This window comes from Microtus oregoni, unplaced genomic scaffold (genome assembly GCF_018167655.1).
Source record: "Microtus oregoni isolate MIOR12 unplaced genomic scaffold, Mior012 000012F_ref0000307, whole genome shotgun sequence".
Taxonomy (NCBI): Eukaryota; Metazoa; Chordata; class Mammalia; order Rodentia; family Cricetidae; genus Microtus; species Microtus oregoni.
In genome coordinates, this window is record NW_024543071.1 from 38,804,500 (window position 1) to 38,818,330 (window position 13,831).

Consider the following 13,831-nt stretch of genomic DNA (forward strand, 5'->3'; position numbering starts at 1 on the left):
ATTTCAAGGCTTAAATCAAGTATGTATTTAAGTTAACCTATCCCAAATATTTAAATGGTTATAAATTTATTTTACTTTTGCCTTCTAAATATTTAATTAAAACCCAAACACCAGACTTGAAATTATCCTTATTGCTTTAAACATTTTTATGAAATTTCTTTTTGTTCTTTATCAGGGTGACCTTCGGTAGCCTTTTTCTACATACTGGCCAAGACAAATTTTCCACTCGTATGATCAAAGGCATCCAGATATGGAGGCACATAATAAACACTTCAATTAGGGTCAGTTTTGGACTGGTTCAAATAGTAATTGAGAGAAGGTGGGCCCATGATGTCTATTTCAGTTCCTCTACCAATGTGTTTTAGTCAAGCAGCAAGAAATGAAGAATTCACAATTCTGTCGTGCAGAAATAAGTCTGACAGATCACTGAATACTCAAACAAGTTTGGGCATCAGCAAAGTGCTTCTTAGGTGTTTATACTTTGCAGGAATTGAATTGCAGAGCTCAGTTCATAACTGAAACAACAGCAGGATGTTAAAGCTTAATGCACTTACCAGAGCCCTGCCAAGGCTTTGAACTGTGGAAACCAACTTGTTTGGATAAAGTGTTTGGAGTGCTCACAGATCACTTTAGTAGATTCTGTGCTTATGAAGGTAATGACCCCTACATCCGAGGAAATGGGGTTCATGTAGAAGAAACACACATGAATGCATCGTTGCATTTTTGATGGTAAGCTATTTCCTACCAGAGCATCTCCATTTGTGTGAGGACAGTCTTCGAATCCTGGGTCCTGGAAGAACCATGATGCACTCACCCAAGACAAAGTATTTCCAATGTTTAAACATCATTTAAAGCCTTATCGTGAGTAATCAGGATAGCTTATAGACATTTTGAATTAACACCCATTTCGGGTTTAGCCTTTTAAGGAAGGAAAACTTGAGGGAAATTGTCTCTTCAGAACATGTTCAGAAACAAGAAAAGTACACAAAAGCTGGCCCTGCAGAAGACCCATCCTGGAAGTGCTATTCAGCATATGCCAGTGGCATCTAACAGCTGTAGAGTCATTGAAGAAAAACATCTGAAGTGGTATCAAATCAGATCTCCACAGATATCCATGGTTGGCTCAGTTTGCAAGCATATTTACTTATAAAGCAGAAGCATGTTTCTGCTGTCTGTAATATCCTCAGTGTTACAGTGTCTGTTACCCCTTTAATGGGTCATATGTACACTATTTAAATAAGACTCCAAATTACAACACATGGTCACAAATATGGATCCTTGAGGTTCCCTTTCATAATGACAACTCCCTACCCCACGTGTGTGTGTGTGTGTGTGTGTGTGTGCACGTGCGTGCTTGTGTTTATGTGTACTAGTGTGTAGGCCAGAGGATAGATATTCCGCCCTTATCTTTTGTCTTCTTTGGGGAAGGGTCTCTTGTTTGATCTTGTGTATTTTAGGTTAGCTGCCTTGTGAACTGGCAACTCATCTGTTTCCACCCGCCATCCTGCCATACTAACACTTGGATTATGGATGTGTACTGCTGTCTGGTTTGGCGGATCCAAACTGAGATTCCCATACTTGCATGGAGGAAGATTTACCTAATCTCCCCAACCACTAACTTCGTTACTTTAAAAATGATTTAAAAAGATGAAATTCATACAGTTTACAGGATAAAAATTTATGGTCATTACATTAAATGTTTTGATGTCATCTGCTCACTAGCGTTTCCTACACTCACAATGTTGTGATGTCATCTGCTCACTAGCCTTTCCTACACTCACAATGTTGTGATGTCATCTGCTCACTAGCCTTTCCTACACTCACAATGTTGTGATGTCATCTGCTCACTAGCCTTTCCTACACTCACAATGCTGTGATGTCATCTGCTCACTAGCCTTTCCTACACTCACAATGTTGTGATGTCATCTGCTCACTATCTTTCCTACACTCACAATGCTGTGATGTCATCAGCTCACTAGCCTTTCCTACACTCACAATGCTGTGATGTCACCACTCTTATCTAACTGAAAACATTTCTTTCCCCTCAAAGTAGATTTTTATCTCTGAACCGTTTCTCTTGGTCCCCTCTGCCATCAGCCAATGTCTCACCTGTTTCTCCTTCCTGACCCACTCCTTTAAATGTGAGAGTCATGACAAGTGCTTTTGGTGCCTGTGACCTCATCTGACAACACACTCTGCTTCCATGGCCAACATCATTCAGTTGATTCTGCAGCATAGGACACTGTCTCCCTTCATAGTCACCAAACTGCCAGGGTTCATCAGCTGCCTGCCTGTAGTCTTATCCACCTGGATGCTCTATCACCTGGACGCACTACCACCTGGCATGGCTGTGCTGCATCTGTGCAGCCTGATCTCCTTGGATTTCTCTATGCACATAAAAAACATGAATTAAGAACTTTTTCATTAAGTAATTAATTTCACTTTTCTGTGCCTACCACTAAGATTAGAAAAAATGCTTGCGAGAGGGAAATTTGGATCAGGAGCAAGTGTCAGACTCGACTTCTATCTCTGACAGTAAATGGATTCTTAAACACAAACTAACTTGTCCCTGATATCTGCATTTAGTATTAGTGCCAATATTTTTAACATGACCTATAAAGGTGCTTCTGAAGGGCAAAGTATTAGTATCTCCAGACACAGTGACTATCATTTGGATACAAGTAATCTTCATGTTGATTTAAACCCACCTGGGAGATTTAAATAAAATTATGAAACTTCATGTTGGAGGAATGACAAAGTGTGGTGATTGGCAACGAATTGATCAAAAATTCTGTGATGGGTATAGGTAACAAAGAACAGGCTCAGATCTTCAGAGACCTTACCTTCAATATGGATCTGAGTGTAAAACCAAGAAATAACAGTAGCCTGAGAGGATGACAATGTTCAGAATTTGATTGCTAACCAGGAGGATAATTTGCTAAACTGTGAAAAGCTAAACATATACAAACTACTACAATCTATTATCTAGGAACCAATCAAATTCTTTCCTAAGTATTGTGCTTTTTTTTTCCAGATAGAAAAATAATTACCATTTCATCCAACATAGCACACTGGATTACATGAGAATTACATCTTAGAGTAAAACAAACAAACATAGGGTAAATTTATGTGTTTCTATCAAACACACAATTGGTCCAATTAGAAAGGCTGAGAAAACTTCAGAAGTCAAAAGAAAAGATGTATCTAAAATCCTGGAGAAAATCAAGCAGTTGGACCAAGGTTTGAGCAGCCAGAAAAGAGGAGCAGTAAGTCTTGGAGAGGAGGTAAGGCTAAGACCCACACCTTTCAATGACTTCTACCCACTCAACAATGTAATAGAGAAATATGTTATCTGAAAGACTAGATAGAGAAACTTCATATAAACAATAGTCTATAATCAGGTATTCAGATGGAGTAGAAAAGGTATGTTAAAATAACAAACACATTTATTTTAACTAAGGACTTTAGTAACAAACTAGTGTGACCCCAATCATTTCATGTTGACAAAGCAATGTGAGTGTAGCATTGCTCAAGGCTGGAACAAAGTTTTTCCTCTAAGCAATTGTCACTGCTATCAGACATTGTAAAGGTCATGCAAATAGCTTCTCACCCCTTCCTTTTACAATGTGCTGTGTCATTGGGATACCTACCTGATCATAGAAGGTTCACCTTCAGCTTCACTGCTCACAATGCCAGCAGTGAAAATCACCAGCTACCTCATTCTTGATTTTGAAGCAAAGATTGCTCAAGGAAAGTGGATTAGTATTAAATGTTTTTAACAAGGCAAATAAAAATTTTATGTGCATATAGATATGACTGTAGGCATATACTGTCCACATTATAATAAGCAGAGAGGATCCTCTGCAGTTGTTACTGAACCATTTACATCAGTATTACTTACTGTTCTCATGCTGTTGTAGAACCCCTGACAACAGCATCTGGAGACAAAAGGGCTTCTCTTGACTCCAGTTTCCTTCATATTCATGAAGTAGAGTGCTGAATGCTGCTTCTCTGCTCCTTCCTTCTTTATTCACATCCCCCACTCTGGGTACCCAGCTCTTGGAACATTGCCACCCACATGCAGCATTTTCTCACCTGAATCTAATCTAGGAGTTTCCACAGAGGCTTGCCCAGAAATTTGTTTATATGTTAGTTTCAAATTTCCTCAAGTTACAGTAAAGATTAATGGCCAGATTATGTACACTAGTTTAAGATTTTAAGATGGCAAAACGTACATTAGTGCTTAAATTGGTTTTTATAAATGTACAATTGAATTCTGATTATAGTAAATGCATACTTAAAAACACTTTGAGTATATGAAATCTACAGGAATGCATCCACTGGAGATGTTAAATGACAGGCCCATCAGCTCAAACTATTTACAATTGGAAGCATATAATAATAAACAATTTCACTCTCCCATTATTTATCCTGGCATTTTCTACCTTCGTAAGGTGCATCCCAGAATCCTAGCTGCTGATTTGAATGGGAATACTATTGACTTAATTTAGAATTTTGAGCTACTAACAGATTGGAACACATTGCTTGCAGTGATGTATCAACATATATAAACCATAACCATAAAATATAATTTAACAGAAAGAACACAAAAAGGATCTTTTAATAGATTCAGAAAAGATATTTTATAAAATTTGGCATCTTTTCATGATCAAATGGACGAAACTACGCCCATATTTTCAAATATTGTTTATAAATGTTCTTTTACATTTAATGGGGGATATGCTATAGAGATTTGCATTGATATGGATCTTTATTTAATGATACAAATTTAAGGTAATTTTGTTATGACAATGAGACACAACTGCTCCTGGCAGCACCAATCTACTTCAGGAGGAAGATGGGCATTGAAAGCCATTTGGGCAAGAAACAACTCTTGCCTGGACATGACTAAAGGTGAAATGATCCTTATAGGTTCCGGCTTCATGAAAGTGTCTGCAAGACATTCTGCAAGATACAGAAAAAAATGACTGAACAGTCTTTGAAATTTCCTGCTTCATAAAAATGTCTGATGGATACAATGGTTCTGAAGGCCAAAATGGATGCCCCAACAGTACAGAAAAACTTGGGTGACTGTCCAGGCAGTGCAATGTCTCTCTCAATTCTAGAGTTTTGGAAGTTGTTTACAATGTACTTCCTGTTTATTTAAATAATATTGTATCTTTCTGGAGTCTTTAATGGATTTGAAGAATTTATAGTTATAGTTTTCCTTAGTAATGGTAAAAATAAACTAGATATAAATATTGTAAATGTAATTCTTGATACCTCTTTTGTTATATGTAATTTTACTGTGTTAAAGTTAAAGCCTGCCTTTTTGTTTAAACAGAAAAGGGGAAATGGTGTAGGAGGTTCTTCTGTCTTTGTGTTGCTTTCATTTGTTAATATAGCAACTGCTTTGGGCCTGTTGATAGGGCAGGACTAAGGTAGGTGGGGAAAACTAAATGGCATGTTTGGAGAAAGGAGGCAGAGAGACAGAGAGAGAGAGAGAGAGGTTCATGGATCCATCAGATACAGACACTTGGAATTTTACCTGGTAAGCCACTGACAAGTGGCAATACACATATTAATAGAAATGCATTAAATTAAGTTGTAAGAATTATCCAATAAGAAATTAGAGCTAATGGGCCAAGGAGTGATTTAATTAATAGAGTTTCTATGTGGTTATTTCAGGGCTAAGCTATCCAGGTGTCTGGGATGAATAATCAGCCCTTCTCCTGCAACACAGAGTAAGCATAGAAAATTCTTTCCCAACACATCAAACTCCTAGCCAGCATCATATTTCATGTGGAAATGTGAATTTTGTCCTTTAGAAGAAGACACATCTGGGATGTTCACTTCTACTACTCTTAGTCTGTGTCATATTTAAGTCTTATCCAGAACACGGACAAGTGAAATAAATTATAGGTTTTGAAGAAAAAGGTAGAAGTAAAAATATTTACATTTGTGAGTATCATGATTTTATAAAACTCAAATATAAAAAAGTCACGTTGACACACACATTCTCTCTCTCTCTCTCTCTCTCTCTCTCTCTCTCTCTCATACACACATGTACACACACACTTGCATGCACATGTGAAATGAAAAAAGAAACTCAGTAAAATTACAGGATAAAAAATATAAATATCAGTAGCAACTTTATATTATAATGGACATTTTGAGAAAGTAATCATATTTTTAAGAGTTAACTGATATCAAATAATTTGGAAAATCATCTGTACTCTAGTCACTTATTGCAGCCATTGACCTCTATGGAAGGTCCTATGCTTTAACATTCCTCTGTGTTCAGTAGCGTCACTAGCTAGGTAAATGTTTGACAATGTGTATGAACATTTATCAGATGTACTTTTTTGCTCCCTGATCAGTACATAGACTCTATAAATCATTACCTTAAGGTATTGATTCATTCTTAAGGAATGAATTCTTAAAATAATCTACTTTGAGATAACCTTTCTGGCATTTTTGTTTTCTTAGTTTGTAATCCCTGGGAAATATTAACCAAAGTTGTCCATTCATTCATTTTCTAACCAATGGGTAGTACCTAGTCAAAGATGATTATTCCTTTCAAAGGTCTCTGAAAAGAAAAAAGCAGCCTGGGTTGGTTTACAACAGGCTTAGACATGAGAGTACAGAAGATCCTGGGAAATATTATCTGTTGAATGTTGAAAACCACAAAATTACTATGATCTGGGTGAAGAAAAGACCTGAAAGGAACTAGGACTGATCCTCCAAGAACCCGACACTGACACTTTCTATCAAATGTTTCATTGTGAGATTAGTAGACTCTAACAGATCTTTATGACTGAAAGATTTGTGATAGTCCAGAACACCATGCTGATTGTACAGCTGTGACATCCCTTTCCAGAAGTTTGCACCGCTCAATGTGTCATGTGATCTCTTTTAAATCCTACTCTGGAATGCTAATCAATCTGACATTTAGTTTCCAGAGATTATGAATTATAGCAACTTTATTTCCAACAAATACTTATTGAGATAATGCATAAGGTGTGTATACTTTCATGTCTTCTTGAATATAATATATACTTATATATTATATAATATGTGATATATAATATATAACATTTTTAGAAGTATATTTGAAGAAAATTTCATGAAACAATATTGAATTACAGTACATAAAACACACAGGTACATATTATCTTCTATTGCATTTTATTTTTCAAAATCCTGTTCTTGATCCATTAGGCTAATTTGATCCTCTGAAACCAAATTTTTCTTTGATAATTATCTTGATTATTAGGTAGTTTGTTAAAAAAATGAACACTCCAAGACAATGTGCTTGTTTTCTCAGTGAAGAATGGTTCATTCTGGTAAATGTGTCCAGAATATTCTTATGTTCAAGGTGCATTTTGTTAAGGCATCAAAACTGTTAACTAAAAATGTCTCTCACTTCAAAGAAAATAAGAGACAGATTATTCTTAAGGTAGTATCTAGTCAAAGATGAATTGCCATGGTCTAATTTGACCCAAATAACAAGCCCCAATTTGAAAATGTTTTCATTTTATAGATATATGTTTTAGGGAGTTCATGCCAAACCAAAGTACAGCTATCACTAAAGTCCAACATGGTGAACCAAAGATTTATTGGGGGGTTACTTATAGGATTATGAATGAGAGGTTCCTTTCAGGAGCATAAATGACTTGAAGACAGATGTATCATTGAAATGTACCCTAGTATGGGACACAGCTCACAAACCTGGAACCTGGAGCACACTGTATGGTCTGTAGGCAGCTCAACAGATTCAAAAGTACCCTTTCCAAGTGACTCAGTTGGTTTAAATCACTTCTAGGCAGCTGTACTTGTTACTGTTTCTTCCAGGCAACTGGTCTTGTCTCATTGTCTTCTTTGCAACTTGCATTATTTGAGAGTCTTCTTTCCAGCTTGGCTTCTCAGAGTGACTCTTAGCAGTCTCTACTGTTTACTTTTGGGAGGGAGGGTTAATTGAGTGAATCTGGTCAGTTTTAGGAAGTTACTTAAGACAGGTTTATCTTCTGTGTTAGAAGGTTCCTAGAAGATTACAATGCTTAATTAACAGAGAAGACTTTTACCCAACATTATAGAACAAAGAAAGTCATAAATCAGGGCATTTTCAGATACATTGGTGGGTGTATCATATAGGCAGTTACAGAAAAATGGGAAAGCTCTGCAATGGGTCTCAGAGCTACCTGATGAAATTCTGAAATTTAAGTTGTTGGAAGATTTAATTCATTCTGAAAGATGTTACCTGAAAATTTCAAGGCTGCAAGATTAGAAAAGAGGTGGTCAGTGAATAGCTATGGGATTGGGGATGACCTAACATAATGTGTCTCTTGCTCTGGAACATTGAAACTATCCATGATCGTGAAGCTCAATATGACAATTTGTCCTATGAAGCATTTAATATGAGGTTTTTGCTCTTACTTTTGAACCTTTAGTTCATGAAAGAATGATATCATGAATAGTTTGTATCATCATCAAGGACAGAGGTGATTTGAGCATCTCTGAACTCAAGCTTCCATTTAGTAGTGTGGTATTTGATGGTAAATGTTGTAAATTTGTTTAAAACCAGCAGATGTATTCTCTTGAAAGTTTGTTTATATTGAGACTGTACAAGTGATTTGACCATAGAATTTTGAAACTCAGAAATTTGATTTCATGTCCAGGAGATGAAAATAAATTGATGATCAGGGTCTGTTCCCCCTAGAGACTCTAGGGGAGAAACCATATCCTTGTCTTTTCTACATTCCACTCTTTTTCTTCTGACCCTATTATCCTTTTTCTCTGGACCCTTCAATCAGCTTCAAGTCAGCAGTACAACATTTTCTTCTCATTGGTCACTTCGCCTTTGTCTATTATAATTTAATCTCTGCCACTCCTATATTGAGGCCATTGTAACTGCATTTGGGACTATGGTGATTTAAGTAAGATGGTCCCCACCAACTTTGACCATGAATAATTTCAAGACAGCAGAATTAACACTGTATTATCTGTTTTTCTCATTAGTGCAATCAAGTATCTGACAGACGAAATTATTTGTTTTGGCTTGTAGATTCTGAAATTCCAGACAATAGAATTAGTTCTATTTATTCTGGTCCATGGGAAGAGAGATTAACATTCCAACAGAAGTGTAGTAATGAAGGTTCATCCTTTGATACAAAAAAGAGAAAAGATTAGCAGTCAAGTATAGCCATAGCTGTCTTCCTGCAGGTTAGCGTTAGGGTTAGGGTTAATCCTTTTGATAATTTCCTTTTCCTTACAGAAGCATTTCAGTTTTATGAGGTCCCATTTATTAATCATTGATTATAATGCATGAATTATCAGTATCTTTTTCAGAAAGTCATTTCCTGTGCCAAAGAATTCAAGGTTATTACCCACTTTCACTTTTATCATTTTCAGTGTATCTGGTTTATGATGAGGTCTTTGATCCTCTTGGATTTGAGTTTGATGCAGCGTGATATGTAAGGTTCTACTTGCATTCTTCTATAAGTGCACATTCAGTTTGAGCAGCACCATTTGCTGAAGATGTTGTCCTTTTCCAGTATGTATTTAGGGCTTCTTCATCAGAATCAGGAGTCCATGGGTATATGGACTCGTGAATGATTCTATAATTTGTTTTCCATTCCAATATTATGTGTTTTTATTACTATAGTTCTTTAGTACAGCTTGAAATCAGGGAAGGTGAAACTTTCAGCAAATCTTTTATTACTCAAAATTATTTTAGTTATCATATGTTTTTTGTTTTTTCAATATCTGTAAAGAATTCTGTTGGTATTTTAATGTGGATTGCTTTGAATCTATGGATTGCTTTTAGTAGGATGGTCATTTTTTACTATGTTAATCCTACCGATCCATGAGCATGAGACACTACTCCATTTTTTTGTTATTGTCTTCAAAAACTTGAAGTTTATATTATGCAAGTCTTCCAGTTTCTTGATTAGAGTTACCCTAATATATTTTTATTATTTGAGGCTACCATGAAAGATATTGTTTCCCTGATTTCATTCTCAGTCCGTTTGTCATTTGTGTATAGGAGAGCTACTATTTTTGTTTGTTTGTTTTTAAGTTGATATTGGATCTAGTCACTTAACTGAAAGTGTTTATTCAGTGGAAGTTGCCTGGTGGACTTTGTAGGAACACTTGTATATACTGTCATATCATTCGCAAATGATGCTTTGACTTCTTTCTTTACAATTTGTGTCTTTTTATTGTACTTCTTTCAGGAGTCTTATTATTGTAGCTAAACTTCAGGTACTATTTTGGATAGAGAGGAAAGTGGACAGTCTTTCCTTTTCCTAATTTTAGTGGAAATGCTTTGAGTTTCTTTCCATTTAACTTGATGTTAACTAGTATGGATAAGAGCAAGATGGATCGGGTTGAGATAGGAAGAGATGCCTGGAATTGAGGGAATCTTGGGAGTTGATGTGGGAACATAGTACAGTGAAAACTTCATGAAATCTGTGAAGGTGATCTTAATGATGACTGCAAGTAATGGGGAATATGGAATCTCAAGTGACCAACTTTTATAGCCAGGCAAGACATCCGGGGGAGGAACTAGGTTGCATTAAATTGCATTGTCTGCCAAGGGGGTGCATGGAAATCCCCAAACAACCTGCGCTAATGCTAAGACAAAGGATTACTCTCTGAAAACTGACAGAAGAACCTAATTGCTGAGCACAACATCCACGTAGAACTCACTGAAGATGGAGAAGTCAAGCTGGTGCCTACATGAAACTTTCATCGCTATATTCTAGTTTCTTTGGTGTGAAAAAAAATTACTCTATGGGGTAACAAAAGAGAATGTAAAAGGCAACACAGTTGCAAGACCTTTGACCTACTATCTTTCCTGCCTAGAAAATGTGTTAGGGAAATGGTGGCACAGAATTTGTGGGACTAGCCAATGAATGTTTGATTTGACTTAAAACCTACTCCACAAGAAGGAATCCATGCTCAACACTGTTTATGTGTCCAAGGACAATGGTTTTTGTAGCCAAGAAACAGACTAGATAGACCAGAGAACTAGGGTAAACCCAAACCTAACTGATCTAAAATAAAACAATAAAATAATTCCTATAATACTCTGCTATACTCATAGATCTGTGCCTTATCCAGTCATTATCAGAGAGGCTTGCTCTGTCAGCAGATAGGAATAGATGAGCCACGTGTATATTATAAGTAGTAAGCATCACTCAACATAGTAAGAGTCCCTATTTTTGTTTCTAGTATTCCTTGTATACCTTTCTACTTCAGATTCTCATTTGGAAGATATGTAACTGTGATGAATCTGGCAAGGGGAATATCATTTAGAATGGAAAATAAACTTCAAGAAAAAAAACAATATTTTTTATTTTTCTCAAATTGCCTAGAAATAATTGGAAATGTACAACCCTGAAATGTAGAAAACACACATCATTCAGCTAGGTTATTTTAATTCCTGAATATTTAAGGATTGTTTTACCTTCAAATAAAAAAACATTGATAAAGATAAAGAAGATTGAATAAAGTAAGATGAAATAATTGCACTATGTATGTGAATTACTTGGACTCTAAAAATCATGAAAGTCAGTCCAGATCTTATAGAACACACACAAAAAAAATGTTGGTTTCTTTAAATCTGTGTACAGCCTCTATAGGAAGGCAATGAACATGCTATTTGGAAGAGGGGATAAAGGAGGGAGGGAAACAGAAGCGGCATTCATCACTACTTGCTGAATGAGTAGGAAGCTGGAGTCTAGATAAGCCCTTTTGTCTCCAGATGTTTTTGTCAGGGGTGCTATCACAGCATGAGAACAGTAAGTCATACTTCTGTGAATGGTTCAGTAACAACTGCAGAGGATACTCTCTGCTTAATGTAATGTGGACAGTTTATGCCCACAGCCATATCCGTGTGCACATAACATTTTCATTTCCCTTGTTAAAAACATTTAAGACTGAGCAGCTTTCAGCTTTCCTTGAACAGTCTTTGCTTCAAGGTCCAGAATGAGGTAGCTGGTGATTTTCACTTGCTGGCATTATGAGCACTGAAGTTTCGGGTGAGTTCTTCTGTGATGAGGTATCCCAATGACATAGCACTTTGTGAAAGGAAGGGGTGGGAACCTGTTTACATGACCTTTATGATGTCTGATAGCAGGTACAATTTCTTGCTCCAGCCTTGAGCAATGAACACTCACAGAGCTTTGTCAACATGCAATATTTGGGGTCATGTTAGTTTGTTACTAAAAGTCCTTAGTTAAAATAAATGTGTTTGTTACATTAACACACCTTTCTCTACTCCATCTGAAAACCTGATGATGGACTATTATTGATAGGAAGTTCCTTTCTAAGGTAAAAATTTAGCCTTAAGAGAAAACTGAGGAAATGGACATTTATAAGATAGTGTTGCATTTGCGTATTTATACCAAGCTATAAGAAAGAACTTTATTTACGGAGATAGTTCCCCCCAGATACATAATGAACACTTGATATGTAATATAAGGGTAAGACAATTGAATATTGAGTACAGGGTCACATGGACCCTACCAGTCTTCCCTCACTCCCCCATTCTTCACAAATTAGGATAAACTCCATGAAGTCCAGGTCCATTGACTGGTCAATGGCTCCACTATCCTTTGAAAGATAAAATGTAAGCTTTTGGCATGTGTTAAATATGCTTCATGGTAGGCCTGGTTCATCTCAGTCTTCTTGCTAAACTCCTTTCCCTGTAAATTCAGAGCTTTAGATTGCTTTGAAGAACAGAAGATTCCTAAAAACACCAAGCCCTCAAGCCCTGAAAGCACCTCCTTGCATCCCTGGGAATTCCTATGTCACTGGTATTTAATCCTCCTTCCCATTCTACTCCCAATACCTTCTCTCCTTTCATCTTCCTAAATGCTCCTGCACAGAAATGGCTCTAATGCTCCATGTCCTGGCACTGTCTTGGATAACACTCACTGCTGTACAATAGGATGCCTGACTCCAGAGGCCTGAAAGAGTTGTTGTTCACTAGATAGCAATGGCACATAAGACTGTTGAGACTTTAAATCACGGTTCACTCTCTTTAATAACTATGTTTAATCACAGTGATGTTTGCATATTACTGATAAATGTGTTAATATCTCTGTTACCTTAGAAGATCTAGAGATTCAGACTTCAGCCATGACAAACATACCGTCTCATAGGTAAATTTATGTGTGATATCCATTTGTATGTGTTGCTTTCATTGGCTGATGAATCAAGATGTTTTGGCCAATGGTTTATCAGAGTAAATCCAGGTGGGAAATCCAAACAGAGATATAGACAGAGCACAAACAGAGTCATGAGGACCCCATGTGGAGGCAGAAGGAGAAAGACACTGCTGCTGGAAACTTTCCAGTAAGCCATAGCCTTGTGGTGATATACAGATCAATAGAAATGGCTTAATTTAAGATGTAAGCGTTAGTTAATTAGAATCCTGAGCTAATAGGCTAAGCAATGTTGTAATTAATATAGTTTTTGTATGGTTAGTTGGGTCTGGGTATCCAGGAAAAAAAGAGGAATCCCCATTTATAAAATGGCACCCAACATGGAGCATGGATCCACATAAGACCTAAAAAAGCTTAAGAAAAGAAGTGGGAGCTTCTAGAACCATAAAAAGAGGAGCCATGTGCAGCTTCTTGGTAGCCACATTTTTTCAGATAGGCTCTGTTAGCTGGTGGTGAGCAGACATACGACTCCATTAAGATGAGTCTTTCTGACTCAACATTAGGAGCAAAAACTGTGCAACCTCTTTGAGAGGCAGCTTCCTAAATCATGCTGGCAGCACAAACTCTGGCTCTTTTGTGAGGTCCTGCCCTTAAATGGG